At 35.1% G+C, this 22,267-nt stretch overlaps 1 protein-coding gene across 7 annotated transcripts in view; it reads left to right on the top strand.

The window, feature by feature from the left end:
- Nucleotides 1-81: 81 nt before the first annotated feature.
- The window catches only part of NPY5R (neuropeptide Y receptor Y5), a 163,939-nt gene continuing 141,753 nt past the window's right edge, over nucleotides 82-22,267 (top strand). For 2 of the 7 annotated variants that reach the window (XM_074229027.1, XM_074229026.1), the window contains exons 1-4: nucleotides 90-444; nucleotides 987-1,211; nucleotides 5,973-6,042; nucleotides 9,097-9,198. The gene's annotated coding sequence lies outside the window, so the exon portion shown is untranslated. Of the gene's footprint in view, nucleotides 445-986; nucleotides 1,212-5,972; nucleotides 6,043-9,096; nucleotides 9,199-10,900; nucleotides 13,589-22,267 lie in introns of those variants that run through there. The other 5 variants (XR_012476970.1, XR_012476971.1, XM_074229029.1 and 2 more) reach the window with 4 other exon arrangements.

Below are 22,267 nucleotides of genomic sequence, written 5' to 3'. Positions count from 1 at the left end.
CGAGCGCGGGGGCCGAGCGCCCTCTGCCGGATGCGCGCGCACTGGCGGGCGCGCCACGCGCCGCGCCGCGCCGCGGCGGCTGCACTTCCGGGCGGGGCTCCGGAGAGCGGCGCGAGCGGCCCCCGGGAGCCTGCGGAGAGAGGGCGGAGGAGAAGGGAGGGGCAGCGAGGAGCGGGCGGGCGGGCCCGCGCCAACTCGGCCCTGGCGGCCTCGGGCTCGCACAGGGAAACGGTCCCAAGGCTCCCCAGTGAGGCGCGAGGGTGACAGGGGAGAACTAGGGGAAGCGGTCGGACTCACGAGGGCAGACGGGTGGCCAGAGTCTCCTCCACACCGCCTGAAGGAATGCAACCAGCCTCAACCAGCTCAAACCGGCCTGAGCGCTAAGGGTAGGGAGGGGAGTTAAAGAAGGCGGAAGCGGAAACCTGAGAACCGGAAAGCATTCAAGTAGGTCATTTCAAGGAGTATTCCTAACAATGAATGGGTTCAAACGAGCCCGGTTTGGTACCACAAAACACCAGGGCAGTCTGGAGCGCTCAAAAATGGTCCTCGCTACGGTCTACTTTACTTCCTCTAAAAGTTTACGGGCGCCCAAACCGCTTCGGCCATCCTGCCAGAAAAGTTTCCGGAAAAGATGACGTAGTCGGTGACGTGGCGCAATATGGCTGGTCGGGCTGTTGCTGGGGAAAAGTTTTTGTAGGGAATACGCAGTACGCTGCCGCAATACGGCAGTACGTTGCGGTAGAACGCGGTGACGTAATGGCTGCTGAGCTGGCAGCACGTCGGGAACCGTCCCCCCCCCCGACGCGGGGTCACGTCGGGGAGCGGGATGGCGTCATTGCGCCAAGAAGCTGGCGCTTCTGGGAATGAGGGCAATGAGTCGGTGGTTTTTTAGAGGCCTGACCGCTATGCCGTAAAACGCTTTTGTAGCTTATTTCAGCAAAATTTTTGTGATGCCGCCCTATTGACAGTGTGTACCTTTCTTTCAGAGTCTATAGAGAAGAGCAGCGGCGTCCGATGGGATCTTGGAAGCTTGCCGGCAGGGTCGGAATGGGTAGGCCGCCTTTTTCCCGCGACCCCTCTTACGCAGAATGGGTGGGATGCCATTGCCTAGGAAACGTAAATATGGACGCTTAACAGGGGAAGCTGAGAAGTGCTTACGTGGTGAGGGCAGCACTTTCGGGTTCCCTGTCAGGGCATCATTCCGGCCACAGGTATGTCGGCGACCACAAAATGAATGCTTATTGAGCGGTTATTCCATGCCCAGCTTTGCGCTGGGGAGGGGAGGGAGAAATTCAAGAGACGCATAAAGACGTGATTCTTGGGTAATTGAAGTAATGATGAGGGAAAAGGGAAAATGATACTATATAGACTAATGATGGATGCGTGTGTGTGCGTGTATGTGTGTCTGTGTGTGTGTGGGGGGGGATCTTTAGAAGCAAAGAAAAAAGAATTTCAGAGAGTTTTGCTGGAGTTATTTGTTGCGGTTTGTTGTTGTTTTGTTTTCCCTTGTCAAATTGCTTCTCAGCCGAAAGACTTTAAAGAATGCCTAGAACTGGGAGAGTCGGGTTATTTTGGGTAAAGGAAAATAGCTTTAAGCAAAAGCAGGACCAAATATAGCACATTTGTGAAATAATAAGAACAAGCCAACTGGAGTTAAGGCTTCCTGTTGGGAAATAATAGTAAATAAAGCTGTCTACCCATCTATAGATGGGTTGGGCAAGGTTATTTAAAAAAAAAAACCTAGAAAGTTATGAAGGGAAGGTTAAACTTGATGCATTTGCAGTAGGCTTTTGCAAGTTATTGCACTGAGGACTGGATGCCTTTTGCATGATAGATGATTAAAATTTGGGTTCTTCTAGAATGTATGAAATCTTAGGCATTGAAGAGATTATAAGTTAATGTGGGGTAATGGGAGTATGAAATGAGGTACAATGTAATAAGAATAAAAATCCAGGTGTTCTAAGGAAATTGTTTGCATTACCTAATGACATGATGGATTGGAAAATTGTGTCTGGCAAAGAATTGTTGTCTAGATTAGAGAAGATACTGGATGGTAGATCATTGTAAAATTGACAAGGAAAGCAAATAGAATCCCTCAAAGATTAGAAATTCTAGGCAAAGAAAAAACCAGTCCCTTTTCTTTCTCCCCAGATAGTCTCAGAAATAGATAGACAAATCATGAAGAGATGGGGATAAGAGATCATTGAAAACAACATTTGAGTTTTGAAAACTGGTTTATGTTATAAATATCAAGTTTGTTAATTCTGGAGATAGAACTGCTGCAGTGCCTCTAGATGTTTGTTTAGTAAACATAATAGAATAATGAGAGATTTACATGTGTCAACATCAACTTTTGCAGTTCCTGAGAAAGAATAATCTTAATGGCAAAGGATTTTATTGCACCTGCATTAAGGTTAATTCTATAACTTCTTTTGGTGTGTGTCTTAGATTTCTAGATGAATCTGGTGTATGCCACCCACTGAGAAGGATAAATAAATCTACGTCACTTTTGTCTCCCAAAAACCTCCAGAGTCTAGTGGTGTTTTGCTCCTCATTCATTGGGATTCAGCATCTGAAATCAATCACTTGATTAATCATCATTGATTGATTAGTATAGATAATTTAAAAGAGCAATAGATTTAAATGAGAAATTGAGTTTTAAAAAAGATGTTTATTTTAGCATAGATTTGAAATCTGGAAGAAAAAAATATTATTTCCAATTAAGAACTTAAATGAAGGCTTGATGTTTAGGTGTTGATTTAAGGCAAAAAAACAACAACACATCTACTGTGTGGTCATTTGGGTCCAAGACCCTGGAGGATTTGAAATTTGACTTCCTTACTCCTCAGCTTGCCTTTCAAGGTAAAAAGGGGGGGGGGGGGACAATGATGTTTGGGCACTTATTAAGGGGAAGGAGGAAATGTGTATTGGATGCTTTTTAAAAATATATATGTAATGCAACAGGTAATTTTTTCAAATACTTGTTGCTTGGTCTTGGGAGAATTAGGATGTGGTTCCTGTCCTCAAAGAATTTATAGTTTAATAGTGGCATAAAATAACACAGGAATCTATGATGCATACTGTTACTTGATATGTACTACATTATAGAGTTACAAAACAAATCTATGTGTGATATGAGGGGGAACGATGTTAAGGAAAGCTATATTGTAGGAGGTGATATTTGAGTTGGGTCCTAAAATATGGCAGAAAATTCAATTAGACAAAGAAAAGGAGAGTATGCTCTGATGAAGAAATAGAAGATATAGTTTAAATCTATGACTGTTAAGGCAATTGTTGCTCAAGGTCAAAAAGTTAATAAATGATAGGGCCTTGAAGGCAAGTCTAAGGAGTTTAAACAATGGAAGCCATTAAAGGTTTTCTAGTATAAAAAATGACTTTACCAGAAATCTTAAAGATTCATCTGGCAACCAGGTATTATATGAATTGAAGAAAGACAGACCAATTCAGAGGCTGTTATACTCATTAAAACCTGAAAAATGGTGGAGGAAATGAAAAGGAAAGGATGAATTCAAGATCTCTTTCAATAACAGAATTGTTGAATTTTGTGGAGAGTTAGAAAAGAGAGAATCAAGGATTGCTCAGTATTGAAGCTGTGCTATAATGGCATGAGTTGAACTAGAAACTGAACTTTGCCCCACCCTGATTTTCCTGACTCTTTGGCAATTTTTGGTTTCATATATGGTATGTGTTAAAATTGTACTTATGCTTTAAGTGAATATTCAATGGATGATGGTTATGAATCATGTTACTATAGTTCTAGAGCTCCAGCAGTAATAAAAATGGTAATTCAAGATTTCTTAGTAGAAAGAGAAGCTAGGTCTTTCAGAAACCCCTGCATAGATCATTGATCCTTATATAACTCAGTCGTTTGGGCAGAGCTCCACTAGAGTGTACCCTAGTTCCGTAGCTTCCAATGGTAAGAACAACTGATTTACTCTTTGGCATTGAATACTGCAAAATGTTGTGCAACATTTGCTAGACATATATTTCTATAATAAAAGATTGTCCATCTGTAGAGAGAATAGTATTTGGTTAATCCCATTCTGCCTTAAATAATTTTTTTACAATTCTTTTTCTTGAAATGGAGACTGTGTTTGTTGAGGATAATTGTTGATGAGGTTACTATTCAGGTAGGGTTGATTTAGATAGCCTCTGAGTTTCTTTACTGTTATGAAAGTCTGTGATTCTATATCATATATAGTTATTATTTTATCTTTTAAGGCATTGTTTAGTTAAATATTGAGAGGAAATGCATATGTGAAATCAAGGGACCCAAGATGGAGGCTGGGATGGAGACTGGGGATGTTAGACTGAGTGTTTACCAACCGTCTGCATAAAATTCAGAAGAGGGCGACATGTGAACCTGACATGCATATATATGTGCTTATGTAACCAACTGCAGTGCCACTTGTTTCTCAACAGCAAGTCCTTACCTAACCCTTTGACTATTCCCCCTCACCCCCAAATTCCCACCCCTAGAAGCTACCAAGGAGATCCTACGTATTCCTTAAATCATAATATTTCATAGTTTGCAGAGACTTATGTATTTCAAACCTCTTATTGTAAGCTATATCATCTTGTTATCAATTATCAACTGTATAGCGCAGGATAAAAATGTGCCACATGACACATTTTTCTGAGTTACTGTACTTTACTGTAATTAAAGCAACAAGTTCATAATTGGATATTTTGCCTAACTTTAATTTATTTACAGTTATGTCTGAAACAAATATTTCCCTTCCTCTTTTCCACATTTGTTAACAGCTGTCTTTTAGAACTGTGCCTTTCCATTGGTGTCCATATTTCATGTTTGCTATTATTGGACTTTAATTTATTAAAAGGTTTTATCTTTAATAAAATAATAGAGAAGTTGTATGAAAGTGAGCCAAGAGTGGAAAATTTTCAAGAATTAGATTATTATTATATAGATGTCAACATTTCTTGCCCTTGAAACAAATATTTTAAAGCAAATGCTTTGTTCTTGCCAAAGACGACCATTTTGAAAGCAGTTGATTAGATATGACTAGGTTAACACAATGCTTTGCACATAGTAGATACTTTAAAAAAAAGCTTGATGTATTTGTCTAGATTGACCATAAGTAAATTGATGAATGTGTTCCAACAACTATTTTTGCCTAAAATTTTATCCATTTGGATTAATCTTTCACATTTGATGAATACAATGCATTCTCTTATAATAGTTTAATTTTTGAGCTCTACAAGATTGTCTCAGCTTAGATCAACTTATGCTCTCTGGTATTGTGACAATATTAAAACTCAATTTCCCTTATATTTGTAAATAAGCAGATTAGTCCTTAAGCACTGGGAGAGATGATGATCTATTTGGTATTTGCGAACACAATATGAAAGAAAAAATATAAATGCATTTTATAATACCCTTGATTTAGACATTTAGATACATCTTTTCCTGTACTTTAAGATTATATATATATATATATATATATATATATATATATACACACACACACACACACACACACAGATCCACATTACTCATTTTACTGATTTAGAAAAAATATTTTCAAAAAATCGTTTTATTCTTGGAACTAAGATTGACAATATTATTATTAGTATTTAAAACCTCTGGAAAAGATTTCCTTTCCATTTCAAAGATTTGAATTGTTTACCTTATACAATTACTTGCAAAGGCACAGTCATAACAACTATCTGGGAGACATGAACCTGCAAATACAGCTTGCTTGAATTTCTATCTTCCCATCTTTATTTATCCCCAAAGCTAACACTTGAATATTCCATATGGTTTCCCTAACTGCCAAAAGAAGAAAATTGGTTGCCCAAGAAAATACTTTATCAATTTCTTTTCCCTATCTGCTTATTAAAAATTTCATCTCCAAATGCCAATATTTTATTAAAAGTTTCAAAATATTTTTAAAAACTTAACAAAAGCAAGCTTTTTTTTTTCTTTCTAGGTAATTTCACCTTAATACGGACAAAGGAAATCTTTCAGAAGGAAGACATTGGAAAATTGTTCTCATTTAGGTAGGTGTTTCTGCCTAATCTGAAAATAACCACAGTGAGGTTTGGGAAGGAAATTATATTGCTTATTTAGATCTTACCTGGATGTATGCAAGTGAAATTCATATGCTTGTGTGTGTTTTTAGCTGTCTGCAGCTGAGTGTTTAAACAATGGAAGGCTCAAAAACAATCCTTTTCACAGACAGAAAAAGCCCTGCACCCTGAATTCAATAGTCTTTATAATTCTTTCTACCCCACCCCTACTTAGTCTAATCTGACTATTCCATATTATCTGCTCTCATTTGAATCTTGTTGAACTCTGTTGATTATATTCTCCATACAGGTAAAAGTCATGAACTATTGTGCTCTTTTGATGATTAGGATTGGAGAATAAATGGTTCTTCCATTTGTTTAAACTGATATATTCCTTGGGAGTGTGATTCTATATAATACTTTGAAATTAGAATGCTATAAATGTGTGTGTGTGTGTGTATATATAGTGTCACACTGTATTCAAACGTGTGTGTGTGTGTGTATATATATAGTGTCACACTGTATTCAAACGTGTGTGTGTGTGTGTGTGTGTATATATATATATATATATATAGTCGCACTGTATTCAAATGTTCTGTATTTTACCTAATAATTAACCATATGCTTACATAAGGAGTATTAGATGCAATATAACAGGATGTATATGAAAGTCTGAGATTGTAAACTCAGATAGTCAGAATTAGAATATACCATTTGCCCTCTAACACTCCTAATAGCTCCTTAAACTATGATTCTGTGACCTTGCTGTTTATTGGGCTGGTCTTGTTGACCAATCCACCTTCATCATTGTAAATTATTGAATATCAAACAACTGGTTAAACCCATGTCAGATACTCTGATTCCCAACACAGCAGTCATTCCACTACATCATTATTGCAACTTTGTTGAATAATCTCTTTTGAGCCCTCTCCCATATCACTTGAAATGTCCCATGCAAATTATTTCTTTAATTTTATTTTTAGTTGCTAAAAAAAATTCATTGGCTGTAAAATATTTTTGACAACTAAAAATTTCTTGAAATATGTTTAAGTAAAATCATTGCATTTATCTTTGTGTCACTATCAATTAATATTTTATTCATTAAATTCAAGCTGAATTAAGTATCCATAGACACAGGACACTTTGATAGTTGTTGGAAATAATAGAAATGAACAATAACATTCTGTCCTCAAAAAGTTTAAAATCTAGTAGGCAGCATAAACTATACACACACATAATGAATTGCCTTTTTTTCTTATTTTGGGGGAGAGAGGATTCAGATTTATGTTTTTATTGGAGTAGGGAATTACTTTGGAGGAAATTCCCTCTGCTCACTGGCATGCTTAGCACCTCTTCAGCAATTTACTTTCTTTGAGAATGCCTGGGGGCACTAGGAAGCTAAATGAATTGACCAAGGTCTCACACAGTTGTTAGGCATCAGAGCTGGAACTTGAACTCAGGTCTTCCTGACTCCAAGACTAGCATTTGAATACCTATGGGGAGAAGTGTGTGGTGTGAAAAAAATTTAATAAAACAAGTTACATTTTGTTTGGAGAGGATTAGTAGAAGGAGAAGCATCAAAGATGATATGATATTTGAACTAGATTCTATTGTAAAAGAATGATTTTAAAAGATGTCATCGTATATGTACATGATAGTTTCAAAGGGAGGGATGGGGAATCCATTTCCAATGTGTAGGCACTTGGAGGAGAGTACAATATAATATCAGAGAATAGTAAATTCAGTTTGTTGGAGGCAGAGAAAATAAGGAGAAAAGTAATGTGAAGCCAAGTTGGAACCAGATTGTTAAGGTCCTTGAATTCCAAGCTAAGGAGAACAAATAGTGTTCAGTAGACTCTGAGAATCCAACAAAACAGTTCAGTGAAGGAAAGAGGTAGGAGGCTATTAAGTGCAGAAAGAGATGAGGAAGACCTAAAGAAGGAGAATGTTAAAGGAGGAAGGGGAGTGGTGAGGCTGATTAGAAAGTCAAAATTTATTCAGAGGTCCACTCTTCCTCCAAAGGAGGAGGTAGGGATTCGAGAATGGAGGAGAAGGGGGTAGCTAGGTGGCACAGTGGATAGAGCACCAGCCCTGGAGTCAGAAGGACCCGAGTTCAAATCTATCCTCAGACACTTAATAATTACCCAGCTATGTGACCTTGGGCAAGTCACTTAACCTCATTGCCTTGCAAAAAGAAATGGAGGAGAGTTCTTGAACAAAATGCTTGAACAAAATGCTTGAGCATAACTTGAACACTGGAAAATAGAGCAATGAGGATGGAGAAAGTAGAAAGACAAGACATTGACGAGTCAGAAATAGAAGTCTGAGAATTCAGTAATTTTGAGTTTCAGTATTTTTGAGTGTTATACCACTAAATGACTGAAATACAGTGAAGATGGAGGTCAGTAAAAGTTAAAGAGGCTAGGGAACAGAGAAACGTATGTATTTAAGGGGTCATCACTGTGAATAGTAAAGTCACTTAGAGGATAGCATAACACGGGAAAGAATATTGTTGAAGAAAGTGACGTGTAGGTGGCAGTGACAAAGATCAGAAGAATGATTTAATCTAATAGCTTGAACTTTAAGGAAAATAGAATTTTGATAACAGATTAAAGGTTGAAAATTGCAGTAAAAGAATAATTCCTCTTCTTGGCATAATGAAGCAAGGGAAACAGGAGGTCAACATTGGACAATGTATTAAAAATATGATGCCCTTACTGAAAAAAGCCAGAAAGTAGAAAGAGTTTCAAAGGAAACCTGAGAATAAAATTTTATCTATTATTGACAGCAGAATAGGTGTTGCAGAGGAGGATAAGGGAATATGGGAGGGGTTTGTAGGTGTGGGTCATGGTGATACTATAGGGAGAAGTAATGGGGGAAAGGATTTATATCTATTGGGATGAGAGATGAGAGGAGTAAGAATTTAGGAGGTAAGTTAGATTTGTTAGCAACAGAAAAAGAAGAGCAGTGGGTAGGGAGCAAATCAGTTTCACAGTTATGATTAGGTTGTTCTTATGATGGAACCTTCACTAATCAATTCCCCAGGTGATTACCAGTGGTTTGATCGCAGCCAGTAGAGCCAGTGATTTGGGCTCTGGAACCGGAGCTGAATTGGTCCTATACATACTTCAGGAATGGCTTCTCCAGGTAACTGACAGTTATCGATTTTACTTAAGCAGGATTAAAGATTTTGAATCCATTATATACATATATATGTATATGTATATGTATATGTATACACACACACACACACATACATACTCTTCCTTAAACACTGAAAAGAAGCATTATTTAATAATTTTAACATATTTGACTAAACAGATAATTAAATAACAGACAAGAATATTGAATCTTAAATCAATGCAGATGCTACCACATCATTTGGATCCAGATCTATTATGTTTTCCATAAATTTTGAGAGATTGACTCCAGACTAGGGGTAGGCAAATTAGATGGAGTCTAGAGCACAATATAATAAAAAATGTTTTAATATAATTCAAAAGATCTGTGATGTCATCAGTGCATAGGAATTCCCTCTAGTAATGTGAGTTACTTTAATGCCATCCATGCTTTAGTAGATTCCTTGATGAATTGATGGGTCAGAAAATATTCCAAAAAAAAAAAAAAAGGCAACCATTAGCCATCTTTGTTAGAATCCACTCTGAACTTAATTCTCAAATGACAGACTATACAGTCCATCATTAGCTCATATTCAAAGCCTTTAACTTGGTAGGACTTGTATGAGTTTTTGTTCCCTGGCATAATCTTCAAGAATCTAGGTCTGATGTTTAATGAAAATATTATTATTTGTAAATGCCTATACTTTTTAATACCTTCAAATTCCATGGTCCATCTCACATGTTACAGTGAAGACCCAAAGCCTCCAATAGATAAAAACATGTGGAGGAATACAATTTTTGAATTTTGTTTGTGGTATTTAGATGCCTTGCCTCATCACTGCTAAGAATCCATGGTTTTACCCATAAGCTAGCCCTTTCCATTTAAAGATTAGATTCAGTTCCTGATCTATGTTAATATGAGAAAATTTTCTATTTTTCCCCAGTCTACTTGAAACAACCATAATGATCTATTATGATCAGTTGTAACCAGTACAGTGTTCAAAAACCAGAGTTTTGCCAATTAAAAGAGATATTTTAATAAAGAGAGAGACAGCATGGTGCAGTACATAAAGAACAGGTCTTGAAACCTGGAAGTCCTGGTTTTATGTTCTATCTCTGATACATATGACTCAGTGGCCCTCTCTCAGTACTCTAGTCAACTGTCTAGGACTAATAACTACTAGAGAAGGGGCTGACCAGTACAATCACTGGGGGTGTGTTCTCCTCTGAGAGTTTGATACCAGTTAAATCACAGGGTCAGTTCCTATTCCCCAGTCTCTATTTAAGATAGTATAAGATGTATCTTATATTAAGTATCACTGAAAATTGACAGACAGAAGCAATGGTTTTAAAAACCTTTTATCTAGAAAATTAAATGAATATTCTTGAACCATTAAACAATTACTTTTAATAACCAAACAAAAATGAAATGATTGTTTTAGGAAACATGAATTTCACAAGGGTAAGAAAAAATTGTAAGATGTTCTTAAGTCTCATTAGCATTGATTATGTTTAGGAAAACTATTTCCTGTATAGAGTAAGTAACTGTAGAATAAAAGAAAAGAACCAGGTAGATGTATTTATTGCCACAAAAGGCATGTTGGGATTTTGGCAATCATTAAGTCTTTAAGGTTTAAAAGAATTTCCAGAGATGCTAATAACATACTTTAGTACTATACTAAGTCTAATCCAAAATATTCTTCTCTAATATTGCTTAATTCCTTTGATCAGCCATTACAATTGTTAACCTACTGAAATGTAGATATGGAAATGTGTCATGCAACAACAAATTGGTTAGCAACTCAGTCTAAAGAGGGGAAAGACTTTGGAAATTTGGGAATTATTTAATTCATTTCTTAAGAATGTCTTTATTATTTTAATACTGACAAGTGTCCAGATTGCTCTGGCATTCCTATATAATCCACAAAAAGGATAAAGAATAATTAAGGAAAACTCATACTTTGATAGATTTTATATTATAGGGTGCCTTGTTGTTACTTCTTATTGGCAATTTTCTTTTCTTAGGTTTTTTCCCTTTTGCAAAGCAATGGGGTTAAGTGGCTTGCCCAAGGCCACACAGCTAGGTAATTATTAAAGTGTCTGAGGCCAGATTTGAACTCAGGGACTCCTGACTCCAGGACCAGTGCTCTATTCACAGCACTACCTCACTGCCCCTCTCATTGGCAATTTAAACATAAACAATGTTCATTTTTGATAGAGCTGCCTATTGTTATTACACTCAGAAATAATATAATATTTTAGTGTCCTTAAATAAGCATGAAAGAATTGAAAGTATTACGAATATCATTTTCTTTCCATCAGCCCACTTCCTCAGTTCTCTTATGTCATCACTATCCTTGTCACCAAGGCTATATGAGAAAATCATCCTTGACTCTTTCCTGTCCTTCAACCCTACTTCCAGTCTGTTCTTTCCCTTACACCTTCACCAACACCACCATAATTTTGGTTTTCAAAACCTTTCACCTGCATAATAGTAACCACACTTAACTAGTTTTCTTGTTACCAGCTTCTTTCCTAATGTAGACGTTTAAAAAAATCATTCTCCTATTCATAAGGCTTGGGTGGCTTTCCATTATCTACTTGATTACAAAATAGAGCTGGACATTTCAAACCCCCAATAGACAGACTCCAGCCTTATTTTCCATAGTTCCCATTTCATGAATCTATATCCAAACCAATACCTGTTCCCTTATTCTCTGATCTCAACCACTTCTTTCTTAATATCCAATTCTGTACAGATGCTATTCACTAGGTCTGGTACATCTAGTGAATTCATTTCTCTACCACTACTCTAGGTTCAGTTCAGGTGCCAATCCTTCCATGACACCTCCCTAAATTTCTGTGTTTAGAAGTGACTCTTCCCTCTCTCCTTCATGGAATTCTCATCTATCTCCAAAGGATTTAAAACTGACCTAAGTTCTAGTGACTTGAGTACAGTCTCATTTCCATATGATAGTATAAGTTTCTTAAGGGTGGGAATTATGTCATTAATATAGTGAATATTTAGTATTTCTTTGACTCAGATATGTAAAGAAATAATTCTTGGCATTTAATTTAGCAGAGTTATAGGTTACAAAAAAATTTAAAGGATGCTAACTAAAAGGATGAGTGTTTTGTCATTTTTTTTTAGTTAGATGCATAATAATCTCTTCATTTAATAATTCATCTATTCAACAACTCTTTCTTTATTACTACTTTCTTTGATCATTAAAACCAGCTATTTGATGGCTCAGGAAGATTAGCTCCATTTTCTAGAAAAAGAAGATTTATAAAGTCATTGCTTTGATCTTTATACTTACCAACTATTTCCTTTCTTATAACAAAGAAGAAAAGAAGACTTCCTGGCCCCCAATGTGATATGGAATCTATATGTAATTAAATATCTCTCTTGATTAGAAAAGTCCAGGATACTTTGGGTACTTTACAGTAATTATCACAAAAATTCATTAAAAAGCTGTGGTTGTTTCAAGGTGACTGAATAATACTGAAAAATCATTTTAAATCTACAATGGACCAGGAAATAATTTCATATCTATTCAGTGGAAAAGTACCAATTTGTGGGTGGATGTATGGATTCCTGGTAGAGCTGGAAAGGTATGAAAATTGTACCCCACTTTACCTATACTGGAACATGGAAGGCTTTTATTTGATTTGACTTAAGATTAATAAGCCTACATACTATGGACTGTGAAATAAAACACAAACACACATACACACACTCTTCTGGGTCATTTTATTAACCATATTTGTTGAAAGATTAGAATGAGTGTTTCTACTATATATAAAAAGATACTTGAAATTTATTCAAAATTTTTATAATTAAAGATGGATATTATAGTGTGGTCAGCACTTACTATTAATATGTCTAAATTCATTAATTTAGTGTGTATATATATATATATTTATAAATTTTATCCAATAAATCTAACTAATGGTAGCAGTAAATGCTCCTCAATAGCAATCTGATACAAAATAGAACATAGTTTATTATGCTTAAACAGTGAACCTGATAATTTTACTAATAAGAAGAGAATAAAATACTAAAATTTTGAAGTTGAATTATCATTTTAGGTCATTTGCATGTCACAGAATTAAAGTAAAGTTGATTTCTAAATAGGTTCCTATTTGGTTGAAACCACTTCCAGTTGCATGCTGAAGCACTTTTTTTTAACTTTTATAAACACTTAGAAATATAGACATAAACCCAAGTCACTGTTACTTCTGCATATGGCTATTCTCAAGCACTTCATATGAGGGCTTGTGGTAGATAAAGGTGGGAACTAAATGGGGCTCCTACCGTCCTCTAACTACCATTTGACTTTCCCTTCTTGCACTCGCTCCAAACCATCCACTACTTCAAACTATGTGGAGGGAGAAGAGGAGTGAAGGATGAAAAGGTAAGGTGGGAAGGCAGGGGTGAGGGAGGGGAAAGTAGAAAATAGATTTTCTTGAGGGTTTTTCTGATAAATGGAAGAATAGAATAAAGAGTGACAGAAGAAGCTGAAGAACTCCTGTGTCCTCATTTATCCTCTCTTCTTTTTCTCCAGTCTCAGATGAAGAAATGTGGCCCTCATCTTTTCTAAGGCTAACCCTGATACTTGTGGCCTTGATCCCATTCCTTCCAGTCTCCTCTGGGACCCTTCTATCAATGATTCTTTCCTCTCTCAATTCTTTCTTGCAAACAAATATATTCAAGTTTCTCCTGTCCTTTAAAAAGCCTTGATCCTGTCATCCCCTCAAGATGTTCCCTACATCTTTCTTCCCATTCTTCCCTTCACTGCTAATCATATAGAAAGATTAGTATGTATGCACTTGCTATCTCTACTGCCTTGCCACCCACTTAATGCTCAGTCCCTTAAAATCTGGCTTCTGACTTCACTTGGTAACTGAAATTGCTTTCTCCAATATCACCAAAAACCTCCTAATTGGCAAATCTAGTGACCTTTCCTCAGCCCTCATCCTTAACTGTTCTTCAGCATATTTGACACTCTAAGTCTTTCTTTTCTTCTCTTTTTCCCTTGGTTTTCCGTAATGTTGATTTCTCCTGGTTCTCCTGTTAGCCTGATCACACCTTTTGGTTACCAAATTGGTTTATATTTTCTTCATTCTGAATCCTTAAATATAGGTGTTCCCAAGGGTTCTGTCCTTATCCCTCCTCTTTAAAATTCTCACTTATATTGATCTTATTCATAGTTTTGTTACTAACTCTGTGTAGATGAATCACAAATCTTTGGATTCAGTTCCAGTCCTTCTGGAAACCCCAGTCAAATATTACCATTTGCCTGTACATCTACATTTATGTATGGATATCTGAGTTTGTATCTCAGCCTATTTAACATAATTCATCTTTCCCAGCTTGTTTTGTGACATCCCTATTTTCTTGGTCACCCAGGCTCAAAATCCCAAATTTATTTTTGACCCTTTACACATTAACTCCTCATATTCATTTAGACTCTAAGACTTTTTAATTTCCTTTGCATGTTAGCTCATATGTGAACATGGTAGAGGAGAAATAGCACTGAAGTCATGACCTAATTTCACCTCTGGCTCTGTTCCTTACTAGATAACGTGACCATAGAAAAATCAGCCAATCTCTGTATCCTTCAGTTTCCTCACCCATGACGTGAAGCTATTAGACTTAGAGTATCTGTTATTTCTAAGTCTGTTGATCTTTTAGTCATATTGAGTCCTGGATTTGAACCATAAGAACCCGGATCAAGAGTGTGAATGACCTCAGAATCCATTAAGTTCAACTCCCCATTTGACCCACAAAAGTTAAAGAGCCTAAGTTTACATAGACAGTAAGTATGCTATCATTTTCCATGTAATCTTACACAAGTACTAACTCATTCTTTTTAAAGTAAGGGAAATGGACTACAGGCTATCCATGGGCACTTACAAGTTATGGAACTTGTATAGATTCTTCCTACAACCCAGGTAGGCCCTCATCTCCATTGACCTTCTCCAGTAAACCTTATTTGCCTACAATCTTTGTCTTCAACCCACCCATCATTCACTCTGCTTTCAAAATAATTTTCCTGATGGATAATTCTAAGAATATCGGATAGATCTGAATGTTTCTTCCTATATAGAAAAATCTTAAGGGTTTTAAGAGAGGTAGTGGATTCAAGATATAATGAGGTAATTGTTGGTAAGACACAATCCCTGTATTAGCTTGTTTTGTTTAATTGCATATTTTTGTTACAAGGGAAGGTTTTCTGGGGGTGGGGTTTTGGAAAGTGACAGCAATGTAAAATAAAGCATCAATAAAACATTAAAAAACCAATTCATTGTTTCCCTATTGCCTTTAGGATTGAATAAATATGCTGAACCTTGACATGTAAGACCTTCCACAGTCTGACTTCAACCTCTCTTTTCACATTTCATGTTAGTTCTACATTTCCATTAGCTTGAACTACTAGCTGATCCTTGATTTCATTCTATACCCACCCACATTTTATACATTTTTGTAGTCTATCCTTCAGCCTTGAATATACTTCCTCATTTCAATTCATTTTAAATATCATAAGTACTACGGCATTATGTCATGGACTAAGAATACAAAGATAGAAATTAAGCCCTGTCTTCAAAGAGCTTGTATCTACTGGGTTTCCAATTATTGAAAACCTTATCTTCTTTTAAGAAGGCAGATCAAGTTCCACTTCTATGAAGATTTCCCATCAAATGAAATCAGTCTCTATCCTTTAATTTCCCTAGAGCATTTTGTCAAGATCTCCCCTTTACCCCTTTCACAATTTACTTTTTTTGTCATATTTATTTGTTCCCCTCTTGCCCATCTCCCTTAGCCCAGAAGACATTCAATCCTATTTCATAGACTAACAGATATTCAGAAGAAACCTCAAGAGTTCAGTCTGTATCCCATCTAGGAACCATTCCCAGCAGTTGAATCATCCAACCTTAGCTTGAAGACTTCTACTGACTAAGAAATTTCTGTACCTCCCCAAACCGTTAATTTTGGATTTTACTAATTAATCATTAGGACATTTTTCTTACAGTGACACAAAATTTGCTTACACAACTAATACCCAATGCTTGTCTTTCTTATTTCTATTGAATTCTATCTTAGTAGATTTGGTTCATTGTATTAGACAATCAAGGTCTTTTTTGGGTTCCAACTTTCTTACATAGTGTGTTATTCCTCTGAATTAGAGCCACTCACTGAACCAAGCTGAATAGGGCCTATTTTTATGAAATCAAAGGATTTCATAAGAGATTTCATCTCTTATTCTGGTTTCTCCAATCACATTTGGGAGAAGCATTTCCATATTAAAATCAATATTCACACTTAAGAGAAGAGGAGAAAATCCACATGTAAAATTTGCCTTTAAAAATGAAATTTATTAAGGAAATATACTTTACTGTGGATGAAGATCTCAGGATGGGCTCCTGAGCTCATAGATCCCCGGGAGGGAGGACCTCAGGGACTAGCTAGGCCAACTACTTCACTTTATAGGTGAGAAAACTGAGACTCAGGGTGGTCAAATGACTTGCTTAAGGTTTTGAGGATTTGAATCCAAGCTTTTTTGATTCTATAACCAATGCATTTTTTCCCCCACTTATAAAAGGAGGATGGTGTGAATCTTAAATCTTTTTTCCAAACAAGATGGCTTTATGACTTTTCCCTTTTGTATCAGAAAAGCCTTATCTCCAATATATTGTCTTCCTTCTTGGAGCTTAGGATGCTGACTGATGGAGAAGATGACATCTATTGTTGCCCTTTCCAGCTCTGTTCTTTTTGATCTTGGAGCATTCTAATGATTGCTGGAAATGGAATTAGATTGGAATATTGTCCAATTCCCAAACTACTTGACCTCTGCTAACCATGGAGAAGGAAAAATTCAGATATGTTTTTCAGTAGTCCCAGATGTTATAGGATCACTTGATTCCTCCTTATCCAACATGTATCTATGAAATTATAATTGGGCAAACAAAGGTGGGGGTGGCTTATGTCAACTGGTTATGTAAATACAGAGCAAAAAGTAATAACTACAAAAGTGTCAACACTGTACTAACCAGTCAGTATGGATCTGAGTATTCCCAGAGATTTCTATCTTTTAATTGCTTTCCAATTGTCAAGGAGATAACTTTAGATTCCTCAAGAGATAAAAGTTCCCTTTGATATAGGTGCTTACAGATTTTCCTTTGATATTCTATTTCAATACTAATTCAGATTGTATAATGAAGTGGAAAATTTCCAATCTCTAAGCTCCCAACATAGGTAAAAACATGTTTCCTAGCAAGCAATATCAATGCATTTGAATTTTCAAAGGAAGAGTTACAAAAATTGTAAGAAGAAACAATTACATTATAAGAATAGTGGCAACCAGCAAACTAATCAGCAATTCCAATTTAAAAGGGCCTAAAATGCAATACTCTGCTGGCTTCATATTATCTAAAAATTTGAAGATATTGGCATTTTATGCTTTCATTCAAGTCTTCTAAAACTGTTAAAATATTTATTATAGGATCATAGAGAGATCATTGAGTTTATTCTTTCACTCCAAGATGGTATTGGCCTTCTCATGACTGTTGTTTGGATCTGATCATTCAACCAGTTCCTAATCCATTTAATGATGTTTGTTTTCCATAATTCTCCATCTTTTACATAAGAAAAGATTTTGGCATGTTTTGATTAAATCTAGGGAAACTATATCATATTTAATTGACCCACCAGTCAAAAACCTGTATAAAAGGAAGTGAAATTCTTTTTTTCCCCTCTCCCCTGAGAAAGATAAATATTAACTACAATAGTAAGATAATTAAATTAAAGATATAAACTGGCATGGAAGGGATTACTTGTTTCTGCAGATAATTCAGTTTACTTAGACAATCCCAAAGAATCATTGAAGAAAAGAAAGTTACTGTAAGGGACATGATAAATAATAGATATATGAAATGAACAGTTCTTTATAGTATTAGAATTATATCACAAAATGAGAATATAAATTGTAAAGATTTATATATAAAATAAACTGAAAAAGTGTTGATTGTTCATGATTAGATTGTGCTAATATAAAAATACTTAATGAATAAATTTGGTCCTATACTATGAAATTATAAAGAAGATAGAACTAGAAAAACAATAATAGAAGGATGGAAGTAGATAATCTAGATAATAATCTAGATAAAAATCTGGAAGAAAAAAATTCTAGACTCAAAGGAAATGAGAAATATTAGGAAAGGTAGTATATTTAAAATTATATTATTAAAGCAACATTTATCAAAACCATATAATGCAAGAAATGGAATTAAAAAATAGCCAGATCCTGACAATCGAAAAGCTCATCCAAAGCTTAACTAAAGAGCATAAATTATTGGGGGGGGGGGGGTGGATAATTCCTTTTTTGAAAAGAACTGTTGGGAAAATGAAATACTTTTGACACAAATTAGACAGAGACCCAACATTTTACACTCAATCTAAAATGGATGTTACCTGACATTAAAATGCCAAACCATATTTTTAAAATTAGGGAGGTTGATTAGGTACCTTTCACAACTACAGGTAAGGAAGAAATTCCTAAAGAAGGGAGAAGGACAGGTGACCTAGTAGATAGAGCATCAGCCCTGGAGTCAAGACCAAAGCTCAAATCCAGCTTCAGACACTTAGCACTTAGCTGTGTGATCTTGGACAAGTTAGTTAACCCCACTGCCTTGCAAAAAAATAAAAGGGGGGGGGGGTAAAGAAGGAAGTGTCAAAAAAAGAAAAATAGATAATTTTGCCTACATAAAATATATGACATTTTTGCATGAATAAAATCAACTGACAACACTAAGGGCCCTTGCCCAATAGATCAGCTGTTTAAAAAAAAACCCTTCAAACTATAATGTTCACATAAAATACTACAAAATTTATTAATAATTATTTAGTGCCATCCCCAAAAAAAGCTACTAAAGGAATATTTTATAAAATGGCAGCTAGGTGGTACACTGGATAGAATGCTGGGCCTGAATTCAAGAAGACCTGAATTCAAATGTGACCAGATATTGTATTAACTTCATTTGCAAATTGAGATTAATAAATAGCACCTATCTCCCAAGGTTGTTGTGATGATAAAAGTTATAAAGCACTTGCATTTTGGAAACTAAAATACTTTTTAAATTCTGGTTGTTAGTAAAGCAGGAAAAATAATGAAATTTAGGGGGAGAAAAGGTTAAGAATCTTGAATAAATGATGGGGGGGGATTGGACATAGCAATCTCTGATCTTTAATTACAAAGCAGTACTCTGGCCGTGATTAATAAAAGATTTCATCTTTGGAATAGATTAATTACACAAAATGCAGGAGCATGTTAACTTAGTAGCATGATGTTCAGTAATCCCAAATTCCTGGAGTAAGGACTCGCTATATAGCAAAAATTTTTACAAAAGCTAGAAAGCAGCCTTGCAGAAATTAGGTATAGACCAACACATGACTTTGGTTAAGTAGCAAATAAATATAACTTAGAAATAAAAATGTTATCATAGGCAAATTAGAGGAACAAGATAAACTTTTTCAATTTATGAACAGGGATAGAGTTCATCAAATAAGGAATAGAGAAGATAATAGAAATAAAATAGATAATTTTCACTACTCAATATGAAAATCAATGTAGTTAGGAACAAAATGTTTGTGGTATTGTTCCTTTTATAGTTATTTCCCAACCCCAAAAATGTAAGAAACTAATTGAGTTATATGAGAATAAGAGCCATTCCCCCCAAAGATAAATGATCAAAAGATATGAAGGGGCAGTTATGTGAGCATAAATAACTCAAAATTGGCAAATGCTGCAAATCAAAGCTTGATTTATAGTTTTGTAATTGTTTAATGGAATTGAAAAATGCAGATTAAACTTAAAAATGTCATTATCCATTTTTGTTAAGAGCCCTTGCTAAACATTTAGCCGCATATTCCTGCCCATAGAGTTAAATGAAAAAAAAAAGACAAATATTTAAAACAATGTCATCTGTTATAGCAAAAAATGGTAAACTAAAGGATGGGAATGTCCATCAATTGGGATAGGGCTAACAAATTATCATTTTTGAATGTATTAGAATATTATGCATCATAAGAAATGGTGAAATAGATAAAAGACACAAGGAGACTTGTATAAATCAATAAAGAACAAAGTGAACAGAACCAGGAGAACAATTCATAAAATAATAGCATAATGCATTATGCATTATTCTCAAAGACTAATGATAAAGCACCTAATGACTAAAAATGATGGTTCCAAGATAAAGTGAGAGACATATTTTGTATAAGGTTAATGTGAGAATTTGTTTTGCTTTATTCTGCTGTGTTTCCCACCTTTATGGGAATTAATAGGGGGATGATAAAAAAAAATAGCATAGCAGAAAAAATTGATTAGGAAGTTTATAACAGATCTGCAGTTTCATGTACAATCCTCATAATGCCCATTTTATTTTATGCTTAAATTCCAAATTTTTAAAAATAAAAATATATAAGAAACTAAAAAGTGATAAAATTTGAGAACAGCAAATGTTGGAGGAACTGGTGGGGGGGGTGAAGATAGGCATATAGATGTATTTATGTTTGAGCTATAAAGTGGTCCCATCATTTTGGATAACAAGTTGGATTTATATAATAAAAGCAATGAAATGATGTTCCTTTGGGTCCAGCAATTCCTCTACCAGGCACACAACAGAAAACAAAAAAAAGTTCACTATATGTTAACATGTAGCAGCATACTCTGGTAGCTGAGAACCAGAGACAAAGTGGGCCTCTCAGCGATTGGCTGATGACTGAACAAATAATCGGTAATGTGAATATTGTAAAATATTACTCTGCAGTAAGAAATGACAAATCTGATGAATTCAGAGAAACACAAAGATTTGTATAAACTGATACAGAGTAGTCTATTGAAGAGAATAACATACACAATGACTACTACAAAGTAAATGAAGGTATTGCTAAAAGAAAAACTGAAAAAACCAATAAGGATCCTGGAGAACAAATAATGAAGCATACTACTATACAAATACATTTTTGGTGGAAGTGTGAATTGGTCCAAAATTCTTCAAAATAATTGGAATTATGCAAATAAAATGAACAAAATCATATCATTTAATCCAGAGATTCTACAACTAGGTTTATAATCCAAGTCACTTATTTGAAAAAAAAATTCCACACATACCAAAAATATTTGTAGCAGCATTTTTGTGGTAGCAAAAAAAACGGAACAGAGTAGATTAGATGTTCATCAATTGCACCAAATTATGGTGCAAAAAATAGAAATACTATTATTGGTGTAAGAAACAAATATGATGAATACGAAGAAGCACGAAAAGATTTATATGAATTGATACAGATTGAAATAAGCAGGGAAAGGAAAACAGTATACCTAATGACTACAATGTGAATAAAAAGAATAATAGCCACAAAACAAAACCGAATGTTGTAAAAATAAACAGCCTCCAAAGAAGAAATGTGAGAAGATAATCCCTTCATCCTTTACAAAGGTCAGGCCCTGAGGCTGTTAACACTACATATATTGTCAGATTTATTTCAGTGTATTGATGGCTTTTGCTATTTTATTAAAAATCTTCCTCTTTTAAAAAAATTCTTAGTTATAAATACTGACTATGTAGGAAGGAAGAGAATTTCAGAGGCAAAATCCAAGCAATGTCAAAACCAAATATAACAATAATCTTGCCCCTTTTGGTGGCAGAAAGATAAGATAGCTTGCACTATGTAGTCACTTTATTGTTTTTGATTAATTATTTCTCTCACAAGAAAAAATTCACCCCAGAGAAAGGAAATAAAATGACTAATATAAAAAGGTACTAATATAATATTTTTAGATGAAATCTTGTGAGTTTTTAGGGATCACTATTTCCTTTGCAAGTATTCACAAATAATCTCAATAATGAAATAGTTTAGATTTTTTTTACCTGGAATGTAAATCAAATTACTTATCGGTGTTTTGTAGACATCCCCATGAGCAAGAAATACATTTTTTTATGTTTATATGCCTACTGTATAAGCCTAATTCTACACATAGTAGGTGTTTAATAAATATTTAATTGAATTCTCTTGAAGGGAAAATATTGCTTCT

This window comes from Macrotis lagotis, chromosome 3, assembly GCF_037893015.1.
Source record: "Macrotis lagotis isolate mMagLag1 chromosome 3, bilby.v1.9.chrom.fasta, whole genome shotgun sequence".
Classification (NCBI taxonomy): Eukaryota; Metazoa; Chordata; class Mammalia; order Peramelemorphia; family Peramelidae; genus Macrotis; species Macrotis lagotis.
Note: the sequence above shows the minus strand (reverse complement) of the source record. Positions and strands in the feature narration are given on the sequence as shown.